At 34.9% G+C, this 20554-nt stretch overlaps 1 protein-coding gene across 2 annotated transcripts in view; it reads right to left on the bottom strand.

The window, feature by feature from the left end:
* TNKS (tankyrase) overlaps positions 1-20554 on the bottom strand; it is a 182220-nt gene that overhangs the window by 69912 nt on the left and 91754 nt on the right. The window lies entirely within an intron of this gene.

Raw genomic sequence — 20554 nt, 5'->3', positions numbered from 1 at the left:
ACCTATTCCACATTATTTCTTAATTTCTTTCCATCATGGACCATTCCTACTGTTCTGGGAAGACATGTCAGGGCTCATATTCCTCATAATTGGAAACATTCTTCTTTATCTTACTTGCATCCTGTCCACCTTTCAAATTCTAACTTTTCAATCCCAATTCTATCATAAAGAGCTAGCTCTCAAAATTTCTCTTTAATAGGAAAAGCTGAAAAGCATCTCTGAAGAATATTGGAAGAAATTCTAGTGGAAACAAAAAAGACAATGGACCGTATTCATTCCATTAGGCTGCTAGCAATGGGTCAGAACTAATTTCCTACCTTGGATACGATGAAATATGCCAAGATAGTATTTAATTCTTCTATTTTATGTACTGCATATGCAGTATAAATACAGGAGGAAAATAAAGTTTCTTCCCAACTAATTTCTGCCACATTTTAATTTGAACCAAGTTATTAAAAGGTGTTCTGCTCACATATAATATGATAATTAAAATAATCAAACTTCTCCACACCTTTTAAAAAAAAATCAGAAATAACATTACTTTAATTAAAAGTTTCTCTGCAACCATAGCAATTTTCCCACCTCTGCTCATTTATTTAAAGTTTAAATACTGTAACGGCTTTTCACACAGGGTCTAGTATACTTTAATATACTACCATGTCTCATGTCTTCTATTTTGGGCCTTGGGATTTAATAAGATTTTCAATTTATTTTCTTCACATATTTTGATACAAAAGAATTACTTAATACTGTGTTATCTATTACTGCTTTCAAGGCACTCCATACATTTTATATGTTCTGACAGTCTCTAAGTTTAGGAACTATTTTTGAGCAATACACAGCTAATAATGAGATCAGGTAGTTTGGAAAAGAGTCCTGAATAGGAAGTCAGGAAACATCATCACAGTCCTGGATCTTGTGGAACTGTGAAAGTCATATTACCTACATAGCTCAGCTTCCTCACATGTAAAATGGAGATAAAACCACCCATCCTAGCTATTTCAAAAGTGCATGAAAAGTTTTCTCCCACATATAATCACCTTTAAAATGTAAAATGCCATATAAAAACAGATGATTAAAATTTCTGAATCATCAAACAACAAGCCCATCCAAGTTTCTGCCTTCAGACACCTGTCAAATGTTACTGTAAATGATACTTCTAGGGACTACCCAATTATTTTCAGGACTTATTTTCCCCATCCTTTAACATTTTAAAGATGTTGTTTCACTATCTTCTGGCTTGCATTGTTTCAGACTAGAAATCTGCCTACATGGTATCTTTATTCCTATGTACATGTGATTTTTCTTCGGGATACATTCATAATTTCTCTTTATCACAGACTTTAAGAAATTTGACTTGTGATGTACCTTGGTACAGTTTTTTTTTTTTCCTTCTTTTTTTTGGTGTATGTGTGTGCTTGGGGCTGGCTGAGCTTCTTCAATCTACTATTTACAGTTTTCATCAAATTTGGAAAACTTTCAGCTATTATTTCTTCAAATATTTTTTCTGCCCTCTCTCTTACCATTGTCTCCTTTGGGGACTCCAATTGTACAGATGTTAGGCTGTTTTCAAAGCTTGCTTTTAAGCTTTGTAAGCAGGACCAGAGCAGCCTTTGGTCTAGGACTAATTTTCCCCTTCTACTGAAGCATTACCCTTTTGAGTACTCTATGCTATCTAATGAATTATGAGGTTTGTCCTTTCTGGCTGGTGGCAACAGAAATGATTAAAATCTCTGTGAGTTGCTAGGATTGTTACCTCTAATCCTTTTGGGTGGTTCTTTTATCAGCCTCAGGTAGTTTTCTCATACCTGTATTAATCAGTACTCAGCTGAAGATAGTAAGGGGATCCTTTGCAGCTCTCTGGAGCTCTCTTCTCTGTGCAGCTCTCCCTTCCCTGGTCCTCCACCCTGCTAACTCTTGCCACCTTGGTCTCCTCAATCTTCTAATTCCATCTTCTCGAGTCAGGGAAACCACTGGGTGCCTCCTGGATTTTCCCTCCCTGCATCAAGGCCTGGAAATTCTTTCTAGGCAACAACCTGGAGCAATCACAGAACTCACCTTATTTGATTCCTATCACTCAAGAAGCACTACTATGTACTGCCTGATGTTCAACTTCTGAAAACCAGTTTCATATATTTTATCCAGTTTTTTTTTTTTTAATTGTTTCAGGAAGGAAGGTAAATCTAGTTCCTGTCACTCCTTCTTGGCCCACTTTCAGGGCTGAATTTGACTTTATACTGCAGTTGGGAAGTTTCCTCAAGAGATAGTAACTGCTTTGGATGAATGGTCAATGTGTCAGTAAGCTCTCATAGGACATAGCTGACATTTAATATTATAAGGAAAAGGTGACAATTTCATTGCTGATGCACAAAAAGATTTTCTTTTTTCATATTAAGTATTCTTACAAAATTTTATTTGTATATAGTTGGGTCAATAATAGTATTTATTTCTTATTCTTGAAAATAAACTAAGTCCCTAAATAAATGAATACCTATACACACACACTAACTGTTTATACAGAAGGCCAAAACAAAAAATTATATCTAGTTTCTGGATTTTAAAAAATCATTATGAGACTAAAAATTATCTATAATGCTTTGAAAATGGTAATATAATTTTTAACCTGTATAATTTTAAAACTCATATAACTCAAATAAATTAGAAGGCTCTGTAATTGAAATGGTAGAAAGTGATAGAAGGCCTGAAATGGAGCAGTTGTTAAAAAATGGAGTTGAGGAGTGAGTGTCAAAAACTATTAGGAAGGAGAATTGCTAGAATCTGATAATTGATAATAAGTAGTAAGGAATATAGCAGTTTCCAGTTTGGAAATGTCAGTGATAGAGGAAGGAAAAGAAGGAAGAAGGGAGGGAGGGAGAGAGGGGAGAAGGGAAGGGAAGGGAAGGGAACCCAAAGGGAGAGAATGTGAGGTTTGGGTTTATTGTGTTTGAGTGCCTATACGATACCCTAGCGGTAATGGGACTAAGAATGGAGTTTTGGAAAGATCACTCTGGTTACTCAAGAGAGAATAAACTGGAGAGGGAGGGCAAATCTGATGGCAGGAAGACCTGAATAGAAGCCTGCAGGACTAATCTAGGAGGGAGATAATGACGGTGTCAGTTAGTAAAATGGTAGCAGCATCTAAGTAGAGGTAGTTGAGCTATGGGAGCGGATGAACTCACAGGGAGAGTGAGTACAGAACAAGCAGGGTGAAGCTTTCTGAGGAGTCATTCCAATGTGTATGCTAACCGTGCAAACTAAATAGCATCACTGGAAGGCACATAAAAATCTGTGACATGCCTGCAATAAGTTTGAGGAAATGGTATAAAGCAAAAAGAAAAAGTACAAATTGAGAACAAACAATGATTTGAACAAACTTATACTACTAAGAGTCCAGGAGTTTTTCCTCTAGAAAAAAATTTACCACTAAACATTATATACTAAATGCTATCTTCTGATGCAAAGCAATTAAAATCATGTGATCTAATGAATGGTTAGCACATAGTGCCAACTTTATACCTCAACTACCAAATGGCACAGCAATGATAAGAGTAATTTTCTAAATGCTAGGATAATTAACAGAGTGTAATTTTGGTTTGGAAAAAAAAGAAAAGCAGGCCCGTTTGTAAAATACTCACACATGTTACTTGATAATTTTGTGTTGGCTGTAAACTAGCAAACACAAGAATCAAACATTTAAGGCATCACTGTGCACAGGACAGCAATCACTGCCAGTTTGCACACCTCACATTTATTCTTAAAACAGATTTTTTGTTGGGAATACTTTAAAAGTCAAACATGTAGAGCGAAAAAAAGAATAAAATAAAAAACATGTAGGGTGATAAAGTATGAAACAACTACAAATGTAAAAACTCTATCAAAAAACCTACCTTAATATTATTCTGCTGTAAGAGAAATGTTATTACTAATATTTTCATATTGTAAAATGTTTATAGAAAAAAGAATCCTTACTTAAATAAATCTCATAATTCAAAGTTTTCTTCTTGGAATCAGGCCATAGGAAACAATAAACTTATATATATATATACATTTATCTTTGCTTTTTATGATATAGATTTGCAGCATACAATAATGCATTAACTTCTCCTACACATACATGCATAGTTAAAATAGGAACAACTGACAACCCTGTTATAAAACTGTGGATGCAACTTTAACAGAAGTGCAGGCAGCACAATATAAGGAAGTGAGTAGAGGCTTTTAAGCCTTGGGTTTGCATTCCTCCTCTGCAAAATTTACAAGGTATATGGCTTTGGACTAATTTCTTAATGTCTCTGAGCCTTGGCTTCTAACATCTGTAAAATGAGAATTATAATTCTTACCATATAAGGCTATTTCATGCATTATAGATAACTATATAAAGCACCTAATACAGTATCACATAGAAAAAGCTCAACAAATGGTGGGTGGTTATTACTTATTATCACCTTATTAAGTATCTTACACACTTAGAAGTTATTTCTTAATGGTCATTTATCAGTCCTCATCTTACTTTACCTATCAGCATCATCTGACATAGCTGAGCACTTCTTCCTTCTTGAAATGTTTTTCCCCTTGGTATCTAGGACATCTAGGTACCCACACTTCTTTTCTGGTTGCTCCTCACTTTCTTGACATTGGAGAACTCCAGGACTGTGTCCTTAGACCTCTTTTCCTCATTATCTACACTCACTCTTTTGGTGATCTCATGCAGTCTTGGGGCTCTAAACAACATTTATATGCGGACAACTCCTCAATTCTATCTCCAGTTCAGTCTTCTTTGCTGAACTCCAAACTCTCACAATCTAACATCCTACTTGACATCACCTTACGGATATACAGGAGACACTGCATGCTTATCATGTCCAAAACTGAGCTCTTAGTATTCCCTCCAAAAGCTACTCTGCAGAATTTCCTATTGCTGTTAATGGCAACTCCATCCTTTTAGTTACTCAGGTCAAAAAATTTGATAGTCTTTCTTGACTGTCATCTTTCTCTCACACACTATGCTCACTGCATCAGACTATTTCTGTTGGCTTTATCTCCAAAGTCTCTCCAGAATCCCATCACTTCTCACCACATCTACTATCACTATCCTGGTCTAAGCACCATCCTCCCTCAGCTGATTGGTTGTAACAGCCTCCTTGCTTCCAGCATAATCCTCTGAGAGCCTACAAAACATGGCAGCAGAGTGATCCTGTTAAAATGTTAGAGGTTCCGGTCCTCAGCTCAAAATCTTCCAATGGCTCTTCATCTCACTCTAAGTAAAGCTGAAGTCTTTATAATGATCTAGAAGGCCACAGACAATCTCTCATTACTACCTCCAACTTTCTGACCTCATCGTTCACTCTGGTTCACTCCAAACAGCTCAACTGCCACAATTATTAATTTGCTAAAAAAACTAAAGGCCTACCAGTAACAAAATATTTTCCCACTTAAATTTAATTTCACACATGACTCCTTAACAAATCCAAACAATGGAAGACAAAGTATTCCTAAGGATTAAATATCAAAGCAAGAAAATCCTATAGATACACAATGCAGCCATCACCTTTGGAAGACCTATATATTATTATGTGCCTAGAATATCAAAATTTAATTTCTAAATATTTTTTTCCTACTGAGCAAAGAAATCATGAAAACTACGTCTCAAGATTTAAATGTATTATTACATATTCAATCCTAAGGGAATTTTAGCATTTAACACAAAACACACATGGCTTTCTCACAAATGACTGCTGGATACTGGGGAAAGGTTCCTCAGTTTGTTAGTACTGAGAAAGCTTTTGAAGTTAACACAGAGACAGAATATCCCAATCTTTACAGCACTTCTCATCTAAGAAACATAAAATATTATAAAAATTCTTAATTTCTTAAGACTATTATTATTGTTCTATTTTTATAAAGTAAGGCATATCTCAGAGATATTGTGGGTTTTGTTCCAGACCACTGCAATAAAGTGAATATCGCAATAAAGCGAGTCACAAATTTTTTGGTTTCCCAGTGCATACAAAAGTTATATTTACACTATGCTGTAGTCTGTTAAGTGTGTAATAGTGTTATGTCTAAAAAAAGTACATATCTTAGTTTAAAAATACATTATTAAAATGCTAACCATCATCTGAGCCTTCAGCAAGTTGTAGTAGTAACATCAAAGACCACTGATCACAGATCACCATAACAAATATAATAATGAAAAAGTTTGAAATATTGTGAGAATCACCAAAATGTGACACAAAGACACGAAGTGAGCAAATGCTGTTGGAAAAATGGCACCAATAAACTTGCTCAACGCAGAGTTGCCACAAATCTTCCATTTGTAAAAACACAGTGTCTGAGAAGTACAATAAAGCGAAGCGTAAAACGAGGTCTGCCTGTACAAAATTTGGGGCAATCCTTACACAAGATTTTAAAATGAGATTCCAAAATACCAGTACTCCAGATAAATATCTCCTTTCCTCTTATTCTGTCTTTGGACACTACTTTTGCAACAAAAAGTGGTCACTAAAAAGATTGCCAAAGACGGTCTTAAAACTATTTGCCACAATCTTTTACTGTAACACTTACCATGAAATCAAATAGTTAAATATTTATGTCTGTCTCCTGTAATCCACTGTGAGCTCATTGAGAATGAAGAGCATATCTTAATTTTACGTTAGAAGGCTTAACACAGTGCCTCATACTAGTAAAAAAGAAATGAAAGTTATGGTTAGCTTTTGATTTACGTTAATTAAAGAGAACGGGGGATATGAATAATCCAGCTTGGTGAATTTGACTTCGAATTTGTGTGAAAGATTTACACCACATTTCAACACAGGCCTGTGTGATGTTTGAAGCGTTCCCTAGGAAAGAACAAAACCACAACTGAGAAGCCAGGATGTAAGTCATCAGAGAGCTGCCTAACTTCATGATGTGTAGTGCACTGAGGTTTTCTTTAAGATTTCCACTTTGACCTAGATCAAATCCTCCTGAATTTTTCAGATTAGGGTAAACAATTCATCCTGGTTTGCCCGAGACATTCTTAGTCTCAGGAAACCCGCGCATCCCAGGCAAACTGGGATGGTTGATCACCCTACTCTAGCCAGGCTTAATGCTGAATGAGTTTCTTGGTTTCCGGAGCTGTCCCAAGTCAGAAAGTAGCGTGTGTGTCTGTGTGTGTGTGCCCACCTGCAAGGGCACACATGCATTCAGAATAAGGCAAGACTTACTACTTTACCAAATTAGGAGAAGAATCATAAAACGTTATCATCTGCTCAGATCTTTCCGCATTCACCTGAACGTTCATGTACTCATCACCCAGATTCAACAATCACTTATTATTAAGACTTTGTTACACTGGCTTCTGCTATCTCTTTTATTTTCCCCACTGAAGTATTCTGGAGCAAATTCAAGACACTACATACTTCTGTAGGTGCCTCTAAAAATTATGGGCAATTTCTTTAAAAAACCCGATATTATTACATCTAATAAAATAGTGGTAAATCTTTGGTACCATCTAATGCCCATGTCAGTATTCAAATTTCCTATCTGTCTCAAAACTTTTAAAAGTTCATTTGCCAGATGTCAGGAAAAATACATTTGGTTATTGGGCCGTTATGTTTCCCCAAATCTACGACAGTCTTTCTCCCTCCTTTCTTTCTTTTTCTACAATACTGACAACTCTCCGTGAAGTTTCTCAACTCTTGTTGAAGAAACCTTGTTAATTGTTCCCTTCCTTGTGTGATTATTTAACTTGTGACAGTTTCTTCTGTATTTCATGTATCTTGGAAGTTGAAACTATATTGGCAAGAATATTCATAGATAGTACGTCATATAGTATTACATCAGGTGACATTATGTCTGGATATTCGACTTTCAGTGATAATATTGTTCAATGTAGCATCAGTTTTGCATGTACATACTACCTCTCTGAACTCGTGCATCCTAGATATCATCTGTAATTTTCTTAACTTCCTGCCATCTTTTTATACAATATATATAAACAAACACAAAATCATTACACTTAAAAATTCCAATACTTATTTCTAGTTTTGGGGACATACAAAAACATGCCTTTTCAGATCTGGTTTCAAAAATGAGGTACCATATATGTATTTTCTCAGTTCTAACTGGTTTCAATTATCAATTACTTTCATTTACTCACCATTCCCACCCCAACATAATTCTCTTTTAAATTATAAAAATAATATATTCCCTATAAAATAACACAAAGTAAAATGTCTATTTCTCTCTCTAGCACAACAAGCCCCTTTCCCAAAGGTAGGCACTGTTTATAGTTACACAAGTGTCATCTGAGATATTTTTCTATGTTATATGAAGGTATGTTTGTTTTTGAGTTCTTTTTGCTGCTGCTTTTGTCACACAAATGGATATTATAGTCTTCTGCAATTTGCTTTTCTTCTCTTAAAATATTAGCACATAGAGGTCTATCTTATTCTTTGTATAGTATTTCCATTATGTAGCTGCATCGTAATTATTTAACCATCACCTTATAAATGGACATTTACAAATGTTACAGCTCTGCTCTGGTTATCTTAACAAAACACATCTCATTCAAACTTATCATTTGGTTAAGATAGATCAGTGTTCCCCTTCTACAAATAAAATACTGTATCAGCCATTAATACAAAACTCCCAGGAAGATATAATAACTGCATAATCAGAGCTTATTAAATTTCTTTTAGGCACAGAGACATGATTAATCTGCTTGTGAGGTACAGCTAAGAAGTTCTTTGAGACAGTGATACTTAAATCAGAATCAAGGCAAATTAAAAGCTAGAGAATCAATATGGGCATGAGTCCATGGAAATAAATATATCTCATCACTGATGCCTGTCTTTTGAAGAGGTATTTTAAGTAGTACCATAATAAAGATTAGACAGTCTCCTTGAAGTTTCTCGACTCTTGGGCTATTATAATAATAATTTAAAAGAGAAACTATCTGGAGAATGAAAATTGATGAACCAAAGTAGAAATAAAATTTTAAAAAGATACTTTATTCACACTTTCCCCCCAGACTGTATCTCCTTTAACTTGTCTCTTCTACAGAATACACTTTACTAGATCCTTTAATAATAATGACTTCTTTCCCATTATGAGTCTTTTTTTCTGGTCCTGGGATTCTTGGGCAACAGTTCTCTAAAGCACAGTGCCTAGAGCTAAATACACCTAATAAGAGATACGGTCCCATCACAGCAGATTATATCAGGACTAGTTTCATAAATAGACATATTACTCCTACAACCTAACAGTGTTTAACGTATTAATGTTTTGAAGTCACAATCTCTGTAATGGGAGGGAGTTGGGTAACAATAGTACTGGCTTCCTCACAGTGTTATTTTCTGGCTAAAATGAAATAAAATATATAAAAACATTTTGAAATTACCAAGTATTTTATTGAAATAACAGCTAAAATCTACTGTGTACTTTCTATGTATTAACTTGTTTACTTTACACAACTATTACCAGAACTAGAAACTATTATTATCTCCATATAACAAATGAGGAAACTGAGAAACAGGGGCGTTAATAGCAGAGTCAGAGATCATATGCAGGTAAGTCTGACTTCAGAACTCTCATTCTGCCTGCCTTCCTTTCCTTTGGCTGGGCACTCAGGTTCTGGACAGTATGTTCAGAAATGGATCAGTATGGCTGAGAGGCAGGAAGAATTACTCTTGGTAGGAAGGGATTGCTTTGGTAGTTCTGACTCAACTCAGCACTCAGATCAAACCCTATCAATACGGACAGTGTGACCATACTATTGGATGAGTGCCCCAGAAAGGTAGGACTTCTTTTTTTTTTCTCTTTTTTTTAAAAAAATTGAAGTATAGTTGATTTACATTGTTGTGTTAATTTCAGGCATACATTCATATATATATATCCTTTTTCAGATTCTTTTCCATTATAGGTTATTACAAGATATTGAATATAGTTCCCTGTGCTATACAGTAGGTCCTTGTTGTTTATCTATTTTATATATAGTACTGTTAATCCCAAATTCCTAATTTATACCTCCCCTGCCTCTCCCCTTTGGTAACCATGAGTTTGTTTTCTATGTCTGTAAGTCTATTTCTGTTTTGTAAATAAGTTCATTTTAGATTCCACATATAATTTGTATCACATGATATTTGTCTTTCTCTGTCTTACTTCACTTACTTCACTCTAGGTCCATCCATGTTGCTGCAACAGCATTATTTCATCCATTTTTATGGCTGGGTAATATTCCACTGTATGTGTGCATGTATCTTCTTTATCCATTCATCTGTTGATGGTCACTTAGGCTGCTTCCATGTCCTGGCTATTGTAAATAGTGCTGCTATGAACATTAGGGTGTATGTATCTTTTCAACTTAGAGTTTTCATCTTTTCTGGATATACGCCCAGGTGTGGGATTACTGGATCATATGTTAACTCTATTTTTAGCTTTTTAAGAAACCTTCATACTGTTCTCCATAGTGGCTGCACCAATTTACATTTCCACCAACAGTGTAGGAGGGTTCCCTAGAAATGTAGGACTTCTTAACAAAAGAAGTTATTTAAAATAATAAGCATCAGGACTTCCCCGGTGGCGCAGTGGTTAAGAATCCGCCTGCCAATGCAGGGGACACAGGTTCAAGCTCTGGTCCAGGAAGATCCCACATGCCGCAGAGCAACTAAGCCTGTGTACCACAACTACTGAAGGCTGAGCGCCTAGAGCCCGTGCTCCGCAACAAAGAGTAGCCACCGCAATAAGAAGCCCGCGCACCGCAACGAAGAGTAGTCCCTGCTCGCCACAACTAGAGGAAGCCCAGGAGCAGCAACAAAGACCCAATGCAGCCAAAAAATAAAATAAAATAATATAATAATAATAAGCATCAGAGGACATGGAGGAATAACAGAATATTGAAACTGGAGAAGAAAATTTATCTGCTTCTTTCCCAGTGCTGGATTTTTCTATGTATCTCTAACAGTCATTTGGTCTTTTCTTGAACTAAATCCCTCCAATTGATTCAACTGCTTCTTCCAGAATAATTTCTTGACTACCTTCCTGGTCACCCTCTGACTGGTCAATATCCCTCCTTAAATTGTGAAACCCTAAGTTTGGTGCTAAATCCAGATATGGTCTGGATATGCATTCAAGCAGAGCCAGATGACAACCTGTCAGCATTATCAGAGTAAAGCTTCCAACATCGCACTGGGAGGTTGGACTAGTTGCCATTTAAGTCCTCTTCCAGATAAAGTTCTATGAGGTAGAATAATGATTGATATTTTAGTCTCAAAGAGTATGCTTTTCCAAAGTAACATATGTAGTCATCTTTAGGAAGGAACCTAAGGCATTTGAAAATTTGTAGAATTTATGAAATATCTCATAAAACAAAATTTCTGTACTTCAATTGCCTTATATAGTAAAAGTTTATTTTTTAAAGTGAGTCTATAAAGGACTATCCTTACTTTAAGTGTTATGTATGGGGAAGAGAAGGATAGGGGAAAGGAAATGAACAGAGAGTAAAGAGCGGGTAATCCATAGGGTAATTTTGTGAGAGTAAAGCTCTGAATGCCAACTTAATTAAATTTTAACTCAACATTATCATTGTGGAAACTCCAAGGGGATTCTTCAACAGCCAGAAATCTGTGTTTCTCTTTTTCAGCCTCAGAATCAGCTGAAGAATTGAAATGTATGCATGAAAATGAGTTTCTAGTGTCCTCTCATAGGGTTTGTATGGGAAAGAAAAAAGGATGCTTAGCACTTTCAGAAGGTGCAACATTAATTTTGCATTGCTTAATGAGAAACAGCTGGCAGACTTTATGGAAATCAAATTTCTTGGTCTGACAGTAACCTGATGTCTTATACTTTACAAAAGAAAAGTTCTCACACTACTCAAACCTCACATGAATTCCTTTTTATAATTAATATTTACAATCTTAGGTTTTCAAATCTAAACATCAAAGATTCTAACTAACGTTCAACAGACAGATGACTTATTCTGGAAGTACAAGGAAACAAGTCCACCAATTGTCATTTAAAGATTATTTATGGGGAAATCATTCCACCTTAGATCCTTGGACAGTCATTGTAACTGTATAAACTAGAGAATGAGAAATTCTGTTATCTGATTTTAGTGTGCTTCAGAGCTCTAGGACTTGGGAGACATGCTGTTACCTCAAAGTTCCTTCAGTGATCAAGTCCTGACACTTCTGAGTTTGCACATGTGAATTCAGCAGCCAAAGGCAGCCAGGAGCAGAGGCCTCTAGCTCTATTCCCTGCGGAAGCCTCCTTACCCAATTCTAACGGGTATGGTATTGAACCCTCTCAGACGCTAGGAGATCACGTTAGGGGAATTTTTATGGTATTCAGAGTAGGGTATTACCATGTTACTATTGAAAAATTAAAGCATCTTTACAAAAGGAAAATCAACATATGAAGTATTTTATATTTAGTCTATTTCCAAATTTACTAATTTGACTACCCAAATATGCATTTCAAATAATTATGCATGGTATTTATAGTGTTTTTAAAGTTTTACTGTTGATACCATTCTTAGCAGAGAAAGACATTTTCTTATTAGTCACTGAAAATAGCCTTCTTTTAAAAAGGATATTATTAAGATTCTTGATACTTTTAGAAATTTCCTTTTATAATTCTAAATTAATTAAGCAAGTGAGAGAATGGATGAATATGCTTCGGAGGTGGGGGAGGGGAGATTTCCTGAACAATTATTATACTTCTTTAAAAAAGAGAAAAAAAGTAGCATACAAAAATAACCAGGTGAATGTTTGTGTCTGCCCTTCCAGTTTACATGTTGAAGACCTGACCCTCAACATGATGGGATTTGGAGACAGGGCCTTCAGGAGGTAATTAGGGCTAGATGAGGTCATGAGGGTAGAAGCCCTCAAGATGGAATTAGTGCCCTTACAAAGAAGAGACAGCCAAGAGCTCTCTTTCTCTCTCAGCAAAAAGGCAGCCCTCCACAAGCCAGGAACCCAGTATGGTATGGCAGCCCCAGCTGACTGAGACACCAGGTAACTGGTACACAGTGAATTAAGAAATTAATTGTTTATATTGTTTTCATATTATGGCCAAACAACTGTTTCTAATAATACCAATTCAAAGCTACAGATAATATCAGAGTTCTCAAATCCATAATGAACTCTCCACTTTTTGCTGCCTTTCCTTAGGCCAGAAGAGTTTCTGACATCAGACTTCTTTTTGTAACTAAGCAAGCCTTTTTCACACACTAAGGTTCACCCTTTACTAAAAGGATTTAAAAACTTTTTGCAGGATAATCTACTGTCAACTGACATTAACTAAACAGTTTAAGCCAGAGAGACCATAATCAAATCATAATCATTAGAGGGCTATTTTAAAATACCTTTATCATGTAATAATTAATAAATAACTATATGTAAATAACACCACTCACTGAAGAACTAGGACATCAACAATAGCATAGAGTGACCTTCTGTTTCTACCTGATCTCCTATTCCCTTGCCACTCTGCCAGATGGATGTTTTTCAAGCTACTGCTGCAGTTGTAATCTAACCTACCCTGTAAAGTCTGGTATACTTGGAGAGTCAGAAGAAGCACTTTAAACTTAGATTCTTACAATTTTAAAAGGATATACTGAAATATCACTTTTGTAATTTGGCTTCTAAATCAAATTTTAATAATGAATCATATTCCCAGCAAAATGATTTAGTACTCGCTCCTTTTTTATCCCTCAACTAGTCTAATATTGAAAACTGCAGGAAACTTGTGCTTTTTGGATATGAGTATAGGAGAAACCGAAGTTCAGAGGAGGATGGCTAAGCTGAGCTTAACTGAATTCCTAAGCTTTATCACCTGCTTTTTAACACAGGTCCCTTTCTACTAAAAATTCTTTTCTCGAAGAGAAAAACAGAACATAGTTGGCATGGGTACTAATTACCCTCACCAGTAGAGATGTCATGCTTGACAAAATAGAGACTGTTTTAGTAGAAGTGATTCCCTAATGAAAAATAAAAAAGACATTTTCAAGCCCTTATTGTTACACTATGAATATACACATGCATAAAGATTTTATACACTATATCCCAACATAAGCAGGCAAGAAAACTCGCTCCAAGGGATTTCTGCATTACCGTTAAGACATGCACTGTTCAGCAAGATGTACCTTAAAGAAGTGATTTGATTAGATATATAATTAAACTTAAAGTACCTGAAGAGTTCCCTAATGCACACTTACTGCATTTTGACCTTCTTATAATCCCAAGTAACATCTAAACTATGAGCCAGAAAAGTTGGACACTAAAAAATGGTCTGACCTTTTATCTACCAGGATGTGGGAAGAACAGAGGAGGATGATAAAGGCCGCTAAAGGCCACAGGGAGCCACGCATGGGCCCTCAGGTAATGCTAACACTTTCTTAAAGGGGAAAAAGGCTGTATATAAACTTTATTCCAGATACCAGGAGTATTTTATCTACCGACTCTTACATAATCCAAGTCTGTATTACTTACTCTGATGAAAAATAAGTAACAAAATACATAACAATCTTAAAATGTTAGAGTTGAAAGGTAAATTGGAGTTCATGTGGCCCAAAGCCATCCTTTTTTAGGCTAAAAGACTGAGAACTCAGAGATATAATAAAACTTGCCATGATCACATAGCTAGTAATAATTTTAACTTAAAACTTGGTCTTCTAGCTTCAACTTCCTGCTTTTTCCTACAACACCATGACCCATAAAGATGTGCATAAAATTATTTTTTGCTTTCTGAGGGAAAAAAAATCTTAAATTGTAAGATACAAATACAAAGTAATTGAACATATCAAAAGAAATAAATATGTTTGGTGATTTGTTTAAAAATCTTCACTTATTCTTCCAAGCAGCTGTGAAAAAACCATTTTCAGTAATCCGCCTGAGAAATGACGCAAACTTTCTTGACCAATAGACAATATGCATTGAGTTATACGCAATATTTTCTTATAGCAGGGGTATTTCAGTTAGCTATTACTACATAACAAACCACCCCTAAAATGGTAGGTTGCCTGGGTGGCTCTTCTGCTCTATGTGGTATGAGCTAGGTGTTAGGACGACTGGTGTCACCTGGAGGCTGGACTGGACGCTCAGCTGAGGCTAAAAGTCAAGGACACGTGGAGAGTTAGAGTCATCTAGAGCCTTAAGCAGTCTCGGTGGGTCTTTGGCTAGAGGCCTCAGTTCTTCCCCACATGAACTTCTCCATACGGCTGCTTGTGCTTGCTCATGGCATGGCAGCTGGGAGCCAAGAAAGAGTATTCCAAAAGCAAGAAACTGCAGCTACCAGGCCAATTCCAAGGGCTAGTCCTAAACCTGGCATGGCATCACTTCTACTTTATTTTATTCATCAAAGCAGTCCCAGGCTTAGTTCACAGCCTGTGTGGGAGGGGACTAGACAAGAGCATAAATAATGAGAGGCCCAGTTCATTGAGGGGCTGTCAAAGTAACAATATGAGGACTGTTAAAATCCTGTTCCAGCAAAATATTTAGAGAAGACTTACACTGAAGGAGGGAGGTGTTAACCAAGAATACTGTATTAGAATATGACAAATTCACATAACCCTAAAATTTAAGTATAAATTGCAAAAACCATTGCATTAATCCTACATATTCTTTGTGCTACACTGGATGTGCTTTATGGAATTTAAATGAATGTTGTGGCATTATTTTTCAGCCGGATATTAATTTTTAATAAATATATTCTTAAAAATGGGTATATGTATCTTATGAACACATTTCTGAATTTATAAGCTGCAAAAGTAAACAAATTTAATTTATTAAATGTGATGTGGGGTGGGGAGGAGACAACGACCAAGTTCCAAGACAATTAATTCGATTGTATGCTTTGTAGATTACCTGGTAACCTACATTTTATCCAAATGCCACCTGGGACTGAGCTTGGTAATAAAGACAATTTAAGTGGAGAAGTGGGGGATGCAGAAGTACTCAGAAGTATGTATGTGTCCATTCTAAATATGCTCAAAAGCCAAAAATATATCAGAGGAGTAGGGATCTAATTTTCTGAAGTTCTACTATGTGCTACATTTATCACATTATTTCATTTAATCCTCTCAAATGTCTTGTGGAATGGTTATCATTATCCCCATTTAGTAAAGAATACACTGAAAACTGTAGAGCCATAGTCACACACTTAGAAAGTGCAAGAGCAGAGAACAGAATCCATCTGTTTGGCCTCAAAGCCCATTTGCTCTTTCGACTATTATCACATAGTTTCTTATGGTATCTACAAGGGATGGTACTAAATTCTACTTTATTTCTGATTGATCTCTATTAAAAAATAGTTTTTAAACACTTTACTTTTCTCCATTTCCAGAGTCTTATTCATTATTAACTATTTTATGGAAGCAAACATTTACACAGTAGAAATCCGACATTTAAAGAAACCCTTCAGTTAATCTTTCTGAATTTAAATCATGCTCCTCCAGTTGCCTTTCATCTAAATTTGTGATTTCTTACAGAAGAGCATACATGTCTAAATACTAATGCTTTAAAAATAAAAGAGCTAGAAAAAAAAATCTCACCTTAAATCTACACTTTGTATCACAGCAAAAGGAATCATATTTTTTTAGGCACTGGCTTCAATGTCCTGGATAATGTCTTCATCATTCTAACAATTTTGAGCTCCTTGTGAACCAATACCATTAAACACACAGTTATCTCCCATGACACTTAGCACAATGACCTATACATGGCATGTACTGAGTGCTGACTGAATGAACAAAAGGAGCAGAAAGAAACTACCATAACATTGAATATTTTATAATAAAAACAAAATTCCAACCAAACATTAGTTACTTTCAATATTTGGTGACATACAATTACAGCAATAGTATGCATAGTAAATGCATGCAAAGATACATATTATTTCTATTTAGGAATATGTACAGTAATGCCAAACTCCAACCTATTCCTTGTTATAAGGAGGGCATAAATTTAGGACATTTATTTTGGAAGGGGATAAAGGCAGCCAGGAAAGGGACCTAAAAGAACTCTGAAGAGGGTTGAGTGTTGGAATAATCTGAAATGTATTCAAATACTTATTTTCATTCATTGTAAAAAGGTATCCTTATAAAAATTAATATTGCAAAACAAGAGACGACGACCATTTCAAATTTATGTATCAAACAAGACCAGAATATTTGGATAATTGCTAACAAAATGTCTGATCATGATAGAACATGCTGTAAAGAGAGATTAAAGGACAAGACGTCTAAGTTTGAAAATACAGGAATTACAGAAAGGAAGCAATCTGTTTTAAGGACCTGGTCGCTGCAATTCAAAATAAGAAACTATGGAATGCTATGCCTAATCACAATCGGCAGGAGACAGAAGAACAATAAATTATATCTATGCCCCTATGTTTCTAAAGTGGCCAGCATTAGAACATGCGTGTAATTGTATGAAAGTAGCATTTTAGAACAAAACATTATAAAAAATGTTTCTGCCTTTGCTTTTTAGGGAAAACAACAACTGGAAATTTCTAGAGTAGTCAAGCTCTGCTTTGATTTACATGTCAAATAAAAGCAAAATATAACCATGTAAATTACTTAAAACCTTATTGGTACTTCACTATTTTCAGATTCTACAGGTTAGAAAAACAAATGTCTGTGGGAAATAAAAATTTTAACCACTGAGATATTACCTAATGGGATAATCATCAAGTCACAGTACAGAATTAAGAGACTATTTAAATTTACACTGTCACTGTACAAGCCCACGTACCACTTGGAAAAGGAAGGCTGACGTCTAAACGCCCCACATATATCTAGGCAATCTCTCCACCCACTAGTTAGTGTATAAGGAACATTGCTTTTCTAAAAACATTACAAAATTGACACTTCCATGGGCTTTTAAAATTTACAAACCAGGAATCGTAGTAAAAACAGTGACAGGCAAGGATTCAGTTAAGCATTGATACAGTCATTTAAAAACCTGCTAAAAATGAATTTGATTCTGTACTGTGTTCTAAAATGCAAATTCAAGAAATAAAACTTCATATACCTGACTAATTTACTATACATGTAAAGTACCTGTATCCTCTTGTTTATATACAATCTGACTTCCTAATTCTAGATAAACACATATTAATGGCCTGGAAAAATACTAAATATATACGATTGACTTGTAATTCAGCAGCTAGATTTGCTTACACATCCTCTTGATATCAATAGCAAGAAAACAAAAGAGATTGTCATAACTAAAGGATCTTTTCCCAATCTCCATCAGCACCCACAATATCTACCACTTCACGGCTTTTCTGCAACTGGTATATCTAATAAGAATTGCTCTGTGCCATAAACAAGGGTAATATCTAAATATGAACATTATTCAATTTTAAACATGAAATTTTATTTGCATTTTGCATACTGATGAACAATTTTGAATGATTTTTTATGTTATATGCATAGCACCAAAACGTAATAAACGCTTAAGTCTAATTTTCTTTTCCTATCTAATTTGAGAAAATTGATAATCTAAAAAAGTATAGGAGCACATTTTGGAAAATTATTACATTATTTATATGTTGTGAAGCCTTCAGTATAATAGTAATGTTTGAGACATGTTCTTAAAAATGTTCTACACATTAAAATATATAATTCTCCCTTGTGGTACAATTACTCAAAAATAAATTGATAAAATCATACTAGTAATAATATATAATAACAGAAAATATACAATTCCCCATTCATATACTTCTGAGTTAATTTTCTAACTGGCAAAGAGCACAGATGATTTTTTTCACTCGAAGGATAAAATTATGTTCATCTGGGAGCATATTCGTAGCCTAAGCTTCTGCTACATGCAAAATGCCAGGCTTGGTCCGGTACAAAAGAGAGCTAATAGCCAAGTAGAAGAAAAAGACACGTATGAATAACCACAATTCAAGAACTCTGCGGTAAATGCCATAGAGTAATACAGAAAAGGAGCCATAGGAATTTGAATGAGGAATATGTTAGCTTCAGCTACAGGAATAAAGGAAGTGTATCCTCCTTTGGGGAGAAGGAAAAATAAAGAAGTTCTACATATTTGTGTAGGGATTGAGGCAAGGAGAAGAGGTAATTTGTTAATTATCAGTGTTCACGCTCCTTAATTATTTTGATTTACTGAGCTAGGAATGGGGCTGTCAAGGTATAAGAGTAAGGATGGGAGAATGAGGCTGGGATGGAAACTGACTCCTATTATAGTAATCTCATATAAATTTTGGAATATTAAAATGGCTGTGGAAAACTGAAGTAGGCTGGGCTCTAAAAGAGCTCTGTCTAAAGATATAGCTGCATTTACAGATAAGAAGGGTTCTTTCTGCATAGTGATAAAAGTCGCCTTATCTACTAAAAGGATCCAAACAAAATCTGGAACTCAAAGTAACTCAAGGAAGTTAAAACTCCCAAAGCAACTACAAAATTGAAGGGAAAATGAGCAGTTACCATTTAAAAACATCTCCCAGAAGTCATTAATAAATAGTACCAAGTAAATCTTTGCTAATTTATAGCTTGATATATACATAATTTAACCTACCATGAAAGTAGAAGTCTCCTCCAAATTATCCAGAGAAACTAAACATTCATTAGGCCATGTGAAATAATATACAAGCCATCTTCAATAACAACATATATTTGGAAGGATTCAATTCAATGCCACTATTATATGGGTTTCATTAGAATGGGGAAAAAAGTGAAAGGAAAGCTGAATAATTTTAATCTATAAAATTATCACTCAGAGAAAAATAATTTTTTAAAAGCAAAACAGTTCATTATTTCTAAGGGGTACCATCCATCCTGATACTTTCCATAGTATATTTTCGATATAAATAATTCCAAAGGAATTAATTCTTTAAATATTAGGTACAAGATAATTTTCCTCAATATCTGCAGTATAACTTTAAAAATGTTTTAGGTTTTAAAAATATAAAAGCCATCCTTTAACATTAAAAAATTAACCAACATTTTTAAAAAGACTTCATAGTACAAAGTGTTTTGTTTTTCCGTATCTATAAGGCAAACCACTGCAAAACTTTGTGGTCAGATACCAAAGGCTATAAAGGATTACATTTTCAGTCTCTATTCAGCAAGAATATGAAGCAGATAATGAAGATACCACTGCATATTTTATATATTACCTTACATTTATGACAAATGTATATTAATACAGAATATTTTTCTCTGCTATAATACTTTCTTTCAATATATAACAATGAAAACCTAGCAAAAAAAAAAAAAGCAGGGCCATTACAATAGACCTAAAAAGATCATTAGCATTTTCTCAGCTTTAAATGGAAAAAGTGTTGGTTGTCTAGCAAACAAATTTTCCTTTGCCAAAAAGAAATAAAAAATATATCCTAACCAAGATGGGTAATTAGGATGTAAACAAATACTTCTAATTTCCATTATCATACACAGAAAATAATACACATTGTTATAATTTTAATCACCAAAAAAGCTGCAGTTCCATTTAACAAATAACTTTCAGTGTCTGACATTTAAGAGAAAAGGCTTAAGATCCATGCTTCACCAGCTCTATGAACATGTCACAACAGCATTTCATTT

Source organism: Balaenoptera musculus, chromosome 21, assembly GCF_009873245.2.
Source record: "Balaenoptera musculus isolate JJ_BM4_2016_0621 chromosome 21, mBalMus1.pri.v3, whole genome shotgun sequence".
In the NCBI taxonomy this organism is placed as follows: Eukaryota; Metazoa; Chordata; class Mammalia; order Artiodactyla; family Balaenopteridae; genus Balaenoptera; species Balaenoptera musculus.
Note: the sequence above shows the minus strand (reverse complement) of the source record. Positions and strands in the feature narration are given on the sequence as shown.